Below are 6,749 nucleotides of genomic sequence, written 5' to 3' on the forward strand. Positions count from 1 at the left end.
TTTTCTGTGGCCATCCCTTTGCCTTTGTAACTCGAGTCTTATCATTCATGTTCCTAACTTTGGTCTAGAAACCTGATCTGAAGCTCTATATTCTTGACTTTCCTCCAGTTTGTTGCAGTTGTTACTTCTCAAGGCTATCTGGTTTATCTAGGGCCAGCCTGGCAACCCAAGTTTGGCCCGTGGTCACTCTAGTTGATTGAGGACTCTGGGGTGCCATAACATGACACTAATTTTGTCAGCATTGCCATATAGTCCAAGCGTTTCTCCTGTATTGCTATCATGCCAGTATTAAATAGCTACTGTTTAATACCAACTAAGTGAGTCTGTGTAGGTAAACTAGAGCCAGACAAGGAAGATCGGGTGCTAATGATGAAGATAAAGCAACTAAAGTTGTATCTAGGGTAAGAAGATCACAGGTAGACATCCTTAGATTCAGACAGAGCCTATGGCTTGAATGTGAAATGTCCTTCCTAAGCTCTTATGCTTGACCACTTGGTCTCCAGATGCTAGCACCATTTGTGAGGTTGTGGAACCATTAGCAGTTGGAGCATTGCTACAAGAAGTGTGTTGCTAGGGACAGGCTTCATGGCTTTATAGCCCACCACACTTCCTGTTCCTCTCTTCCTCCTCACTATAGATTCATTGTGACCAGCTGCCTCCTGCACCTGCCACCAGACCATGTCTGCATCCTCAGAAGCTGCGAGCCAAAGGAAACTGGACTTTCCTTACGCAGATCTTTCAGGGTGTGTGTCACAGCAACAAATCAAGCAGCCAACACAGAAGAGAAGGAAAGGCATCCAATAAAAAGGCTCACAGAAACCTTGCAGTTCTCAGGTGAACTGTCCAGGGTCCCCAAGGGTGAGAAAGCCTCTCCCAGGACTTCCGCAGAATCTGTGGGTCCCCGAGGGTGAGAAAGCCTCTCCCAGGACTCCCACAGAATCTGTGGGCCTAACTAAATAATCACATTTAAAAACTAATTTAGTCATCTGGGTTGTTAGCAATCCCTTTAAACAGCAGCACCACAAAGTGAATGGCATGTCCTTGGTTAATCTTCATTACACTGATATCAACACACTCAGATTTGGCTTTGAGGGTTATTTAGTTAGAATGAGATTGAGAGGAGAAAAGAACAGGTAAAGGAGGAATCCAGAAATGTATGTTTCCCATGGAAAGGGGGCATGCATAGTTGCCTGTTGTCTTCACCCTTGCCATCCCTTCTTGGGAAAACAAGAGTAAAAAATACAAAATAAATGCAAATCTTTTTAGAACTCAGTGGATACTAGGGGCTTAGTCTCTGAATATATTGATTCAATTAGTGACTGTACCAGCTAATGACATAGGTTTTACTAACCCCATTTAATGAATGAAGAATGTGAAATCCTGAAGTATTATATAATCTGTCCATGGTCAGTCAGCTATGAGTTGACAAGAAAGACAAAATGTAACATAGGAGATGATGGTCCTGTATTCAAAGAAGTATTCCCTTCTCAGAGACACCCTAGGTGGAAAGAGAAGATAATTTTCTCAACTCTGGGGGAACTATGAAGATCTGACTTACACAATTAAGATTCAAAGTGAAATGATCTCTATTCTATGAGTCAATGGGGAACCAAAGCTAACTCTCAGGCGATTAAGAATTCCTGTAGAATCCCACTGATATTTTCTTGAGTGCCGGTTAAAGTGAGACTCTGCTGGGCTTGGGAGACTAACGGTCGACAGAGACAGACCTAATGTCCACCTCCCTGAGTCTCTGGACAGTTTATAAGTGTAAGGAGAACAGGCATTATGAGTATGACAACAGAGCCAAAACCTGTGGGTAGAAAAGACAAACACATTTCATGATTTATAAATTCAGCAGAACCTTGGAGAAACAAAGATTGGGCTGAAATTTAAATGATAAGTACAACTGGGGGAAGTAAAGGCTAAATTTGACTTCACAAGCCAGTCTAACGACAACCATCTGGAGGCTCACAGGTTACTCTCAAGAGCAACAACCCAGGTGACTGCTACTCTTACTGAAATATTAGCAAATTAAATCCATCAATATGTAAAAAGCATAGGACACCACAATGAGTTGAGTTTGGCCCCAGAATATAACATTTATTTAACATATACATATTCAGAGTAACTTGTCACATTATTTTATTTAAGAAAAATCCCTATGAACACTTCAATATGTGCAAAAATTCATTGGACAAAATTATGTTTTTTAAGGCAAATGGTAGAAATTTAAAAACAAAAATGCAATATTAATTGATTAAGTTATCCTTTCCTTACTCTGAGAATGGAGCAAAGATGACCATCCTATATGCTCTTATTGAAAATTCATGCTGAAGTTCCTAGATTGTGTAGCCAGACAAAAGAAAATAATTATAGAAAATTTGGTTTTTTTTTAGATATTTTCTTTATTTACATGTCATATGATATCTCCTTTCCCAGTTTCCCCTCCAAAAAAAAAGAAAAGAAAAGAAAAGAAAAGAAATAAAATAAAAAAAACAAAAACAAAATAAAACCCCTGTTCTTTCCCACCTCTCCCTGCTCACCAACCCACCCTCTCCCACTTACTGGTCCTGGCATTCCCCTACACTGGGGCATAGAACCTTCACAGGGCCAAGGGTCTCTCCTCCCATTAATAACTAACTTGGCCATCCTCTGCTACATATGCTGCTAGAGCCATTAGTCCCACCATGTATATGTACTCTTTGGTTGATGGTTTAGTCCCTGGGATTTCTGAGGATACTAGTTAGTTCATATTGTTGTTCGTCCTAAGGAGCTGCAAACCATTCAGCTCCTTGGGTCCTTTCTCTAGCTCCTTCATTGGGGACCCTGTACTCAGTCCAATGGATGGCTGTGAGCCTCTACCTCTGTATTAGTCAGGTACTGTCAGAGCCTCTCAGGGCACAGCCGTATCAGGCTCCTATCAGCCAGCACTTGCTGGCATCCACAATAGTGTCTGGGTTTGATGATTGAATATGAGAAGGATTCCCAGATGGAGCAGTCCCTGGATTGTCCTTCCTTCTGTCTCTGCTCCATAGTCTGTCTCTGCAACTCCTTCTATGGGTATTTTGTTCCCTGTAGCCCGCGTGGTCCTCTCGCCGGGAAGAAGACACGCGGACACTAGGTTCCTTCTGCAGCAACTGTTTATTTGTCTCCATCCATAGTGAAAAAGGGTCGAACCCAAAATCCGCACTGCTTATATACACCACAGTGCATGTATCTGCCCACAGCGTGGTGTGTCTGCTCATGATTGGCTGTTCGCTCATTACCCTACGTAACGCCCCGGGATGGGCCGTGACATGGCGTCTTTTTCACTCTACGCACATGCGCCAACATTTCTCTACGCACATGCGCAAACAGTTGTCCACTAGGAGTTAACAGCGGAAGTAGGCGCCATCTTGCCATGGCGAATGCCTTTCAAGATTCACGGCTCCCCACAGTTCCCCCTTTTAAGAAAGAACAAAGTATCCACACTTTGGTCTTCCTTCTTCTTGAGTCTTGTGGTTTGTGGATTGTACTTTGTGTATTCTGATCTTCTAGGCTAATATCCATAGAAAATTTGTTTTTAAAAAAATATTCCTGGCCGGGCAGTGGTGGCACAGGCCTTTAATTCTAGCACTTGGGAAGCAGAGGCAAGCAGATTTCTGAGTTTGAAGCCAGCCTGGTCTACAGAGTGAGTTCCAGGACAGCCAGGGCTATACAGAGAAACCCTGTCTTGAAAAAAAAAAAAAAAGGATTCTTGTAATTGTAAAACGTTCCAAGTTATCTGTGAAAGAACTACCAGAGTTGGTGAGTCATATATCATAATGTTGTGTAATATAAAACCAATATATGAAACTTAATTGTATCTCTATTCTATAGCAATTAATTTTTTTTAAAAAAATGTCAATGCTATTTACAATAGCATCTAGAAACAAGAACTTCTTACAAATAAACCAAGCAAATGATATGTAAACCTTCTTCACTACAAAGTATCAAACATGGATAGAAATTGAAATACACATAAAGAAATGAAACTATACAGAGCACATCCAAACATTATTTATTCTCTTTATCCTGCCATATTGATCTTGGCCCAAGACAACCACAAACACAATTATAGCAGGAGCGAGTATAGGGTTGGGAGGGCTGGCTCACTGGATAAAAGGTAAGGACCACAAAGTCCAAGTCTCAGATACCCAACACAAACACAGCGAACACTGCAGTGGCTGGGGAATGTAGACTAAAACAGAATGCTTGAGGAGAGTCCAAACTTCAGCTTTGAGTTCTACACACATGTGCACACATATGCATACATGAACCTGTGCACACACACACCCATTCACATGCGAACACATGTGCACACACACACACTCCACAGAGACACACATAAAAGTTACAACAGGGCTTCCATGTACTAATAAAGTAACTATATAATATCTACAAAAAATCAAAATATCTAAAATATGTTAAAATCTTAAAACGAAGAGTCAACAATGTGAAATGACTCACTATTCCTTCTGCTACAGTCATAATGATAGTGTGTTATCAGTGACACAGTCAAATGATTTTCATTACTAACTAAAATAATTCAACTTGAATGAGAACTCTCTTCAGCAAATGGTTTAGGGTAGCTGGATAGCCATATGTCAAAAATGAACCTGGATCCCTCCATCACACACACACACACACACACACACACACACACACACACACACACAGTTAATGTGATACAGATTATAGACCAGATGAAAAAGCTGAAAGTGTGAAGGTTTAAGAAGAGAACATAGGAGGATACAGATTATAGACCAGATGAAAAAGCTGAAAGTGTGAAGGTTTAAGAAGAGAACATAGGAGGATGTCTTTCTGATAATTTGTTGAAAAATAGTGCTTATAGTAGGGAGAAAAGAACATAAAAAGAAAAAAATTAGTAAGCTTAGATTCATCAAATTTGTAAAACTTTCTGTTCAAGAAAGATATTAAGCAAACAAAAATTCCAATGAATAATATCATATGTATATGTATGTGCATATCTATACATATATCTTCAATAAAATTACACAGAGAATGTACAAAAGGCCGCATATAACTCAATGATAAAAGCAAAACAAGTCAACACATAATGAACAATAGTTAGCAAACAGAGACATAGAAGCAGCTGAGTAACACGGGCAATGATCAGGAACAGATTTAAATCACAATGATATAACGGTTCTCATACAAAAACTTTTTAAAAAATAGAAACTAACCATCAAGTGTTAGAAAGGAAGATACCACCTGGCATGCTAACTTATGTAAAATCACAAGCTAGTCACTGTGCAGAGCTGGGCTAGAAATCTATGAGGTATATCAGTGTACAACAGTTTCGTCTTCTGTGGTTGGGAAGCCTCAAAGAAGTCACAGTGAATAGAATAGCCCCATTCTCAAATGGTCTCATCACAGCAGCAAAGAGCAGCAGCAAGAAGCCACATACCCAGTGGGCCTCACCTTACCTGAAGAGCCATGCAGCCGCTCCATTTCAGTTGTCACACTGAAGCTGGATGAGACAAACCAACAGAAAGAAAAGAGCCCAGGAGAAGGCACAGGAAACAGAGACTTACCCATTTGCACATTCAGGAATCCCACAAAAACACTAAAACTGGAAGCCATAATATATACACTGAGGGTCTGAGCATGCTCCAGTGCCTGTGAGTAACTATGGGTATGGGAAGGTGAGCAGTCCATCAACTCAAGTGCGTCTTTGGAAGGCGTTTGTCTCATAATGTCATGTCAGTGCTTTTTCTGTTTACTTTTATTTTGTTTTATTTCGTTTTTTAACCTAGATGTTTTCCATATATATTGCAGTTTCCAGCTCTTGGGTTTTGGGGTGGGGGTGTGTGTGTGAGGAATTCCTGAATCTGGGAACAAATGAATCTCTACATCTATATCTGTCTCTTGTGGCTTTTCTTGGACTGTTTAATTTCAGTTTGTTAGTATTGTTCTATTCTTGTATTTGTTTGGTCTTATTATATTATATTTTATTATTATCCCTTAGAAGTCTAATTGTTTTCTAACAAGAGACAGAAACAGAGTGGATCCAGGGCAGGGGAAGGTGGGAAGAAATTGTGAGGAAGAGAGAGAGGGGAAAGCATGATCAGAATATGTTGTATGAAAAGAAATTCTATTTTCAATATAAGAAAAAAAAGACTGGTTCTTAGAATCAAATGGAATGATTTTCTTGGCAGTGAAAAACACAGCAAGTCCATTTATAAAACTATAAAACAGCATCATGTTTTAAAAATTTTTATGTGTGTGTGTGTGTGTGTGTGTGTGTGTGTGTGTGAAACTGTCCCGCAGTTTCACGAACTTGGGTTCCCTCAAGCTAAGGACTAAAGGACCTGAAATATAGGGTTCGAGAACAAGAGAAAACACAAAGCCAAGTTGCGCCCCAATCAAGGCTTCTTATTTTTATTCAGAATGTCCAGAATACACACACACACACACACACACACACACACACAAAACCGAATCTCTACGTTACAATGATATTTGCATAACATAAACACTGCGGAAGGAGTCTGGAGAGAAAGTCACCAGTGGCTGGACAACTGCAGTTGTCTTCAGGCAGTGGGCGTTGTTGTATCTCAGTGTGAACTTCCTGGGCAGCTTTCTTCAGAGACACCTGACAGTCTGCAGAGATCTTTGTCTTAGCTCCCCAGGTAGCAGCCTCAAGCGGAAACTGCCAGAGTCCGAAGGCTGAGCTGAAGGCGGGAAGTAACGTGTGTGTGTGTGTG

This window comes from Mastomys coucha, unplaced genomic scaffold (assembly GCF_008632895.1).
Source record: "Mastomys coucha isolate ucsf_1 unplaced genomic scaffold, UCSF_Mcou_1 pScaffold1, whole genome shotgun sequence".
In the NCBI taxonomy this organism is placed as follows: Eukaryota; Metazoa; Chordata; class Mammalia; order Rodentia; family Muridae; genus Mastomys; species Mastomys coucha.